General features: G+C 43.5%; 1 protein-coding gene across 1 annotated transcript in view; it reads right to left on the bottom strand.

The window, feature by feature from the left end:
• Positions 1 to 1,612, bottom strand: part of LOC103582457 (caytaxin-like) — a gene marked incomplete at its 5' end in the record, with an annotated part of 9,607 nt that overhangs the window by 987 nt on the left and 7,008 nt on the right. The window lies entirely within an intron of this gene.

Below are 1,612 nucleotides of genomic sequence, written 5' to 3'. Positions count from 1 at the left end.
TTCAGTTGGTTAGAGCGCGGTTTTAAAAAGTCATCTCAATGCAATTTTTTTTTTTTTTAAAGATGACCGGGTAAGGGGATCTTAACCCTTGACTTGGTGTTGTCAGCACCACGCTCACCCAGTGAGCCAACCGGCCATCCCTATATTTGGCAGCAAAGAAAAAAATGCTTCTGTTCATTAATTTTTTCTTCCTAGCTGCTGTGGATTTGCCATTTACGCATAAAACTCAGTCACGATAAGCCAATAAATATTCCCATCGACTGTAGGAGTAAAAGAGGTTTAAAAGCACAATATGTTATTTTGATTCTTATATTTTTGTCTTTTTAATAGACTGAAAGTCATAGATGCATTTTTGATGATAAATGTCTATGTACCAAAAATACTTTTTGAATAGAGACCAATATGTGAATACGGGAGTGAGGTATATAAACACCCGTTTCATCAGTGTTAGGATAAAATTCAGCCTTTCTTAAAACACGTAGTTTGATAACTGCTCAATCTCAAGTAAATAAAAATTGTAATTTAGAGAACAATGCTTAGGGCCTTGTGCACTGCCGGTGGGGACGTCCGTGCAGTTGCTACGGAAAACAGCAAGGTGGGTCCTCACATTATTCAGCGTAGAGTTACCAGCAATGCTACTTGTGGGCGTGTAGCCATAAGAATTGAAAGCAGGGTCTTGGACAGATATTGCACCCCGATGTTCGCAGAAGCATGCCTCACTACAGCCAAAGGCGTCCATCGATAGATGAGTGTATAAAGAAAACGTGGTACATACATGCAACAGAACATGATTCAGCCACAAAAAGGAAGCGAATCCTGACACACGCTACAGTGTGGATGAACCTTGAGGACATTGTGCTCAGTGACATAAGCCAGACACACAAGGACTAACACTGTGTGATCCCACTCACAGGAGGCCCCTAGAGTTGTCAGATCCACAGAGACAGAAAGTAGAAAGGGGGGTGCCAGGGGCTGGGGAGGGGGATGGGGGTGAGTGTTTAATGGGGACAGAGCTTCAGTTTGGGGAGAGGAGAAAGTTCTGGAGATGATGGTGGTGATGATTGCACAGCCATGTGAATGTGCTTGTAGTGGATTAAATTGTGTCTCCCAAGTTTTATGTATTAGAAACTTGATCCCCACCGTGTTAAGAGGGTGGGAAATCCTATTAGGGTCATTGGAAGGTGGAGCCTTGGAGAGGTGATTGGGTTCAGGGCCTCGCAGTAGTGAACGGATTAAAAATGGTGCTCGGGGCGTGGTTCTGGGGGCTTTACAAAGAGAGTGAAGGAGGAGGTTACTCTCCGCTCTCCCTGCTCCACCATTTTCGCAATGTGACACCCTGCCGTCACTGTCATCACCGCCAAGGCCCTCACCAGATGTGTTCCCCGGGCTTTGGACTTCTTAGCCTCCAAAACTGTAAGCAATACTTTTCGTTTTCTTTGCAAATTACCCAGTTCCATGTATTTTGTTATAAACAACAAAATGTGGACTAATACGATACTTCATGCTGCCGAGCTGTGCGCTTAAAAATGGGTAAGGTGGTAAATTTTATGTTTTGTACATTTTTCCCCTATTTTTTTTTTTAAAACATGACCGGTGAGGGGATCTTAACCCT

The sequence above is a fragment of the Galeopterus variegatus genome, unplaced genomic scaffold, assembly GCF_000696425.1.
Source record: "Galeopterus variegatus unplaced genomic scaffold, G_variegatus-3.0.2 Scaffold16341, whole genome shotgun sequence".
NCBI lineage: Eukaryota > Metazoa > Chordata > Mammalia > Dermoptera > Cynocephalidae > Galeopterus > Galeopterus variegatus.
Note: the sequence above shows the minus strand (reverse complement) of the source record. Positions and strands in the feature narration are given on the sequence as shown.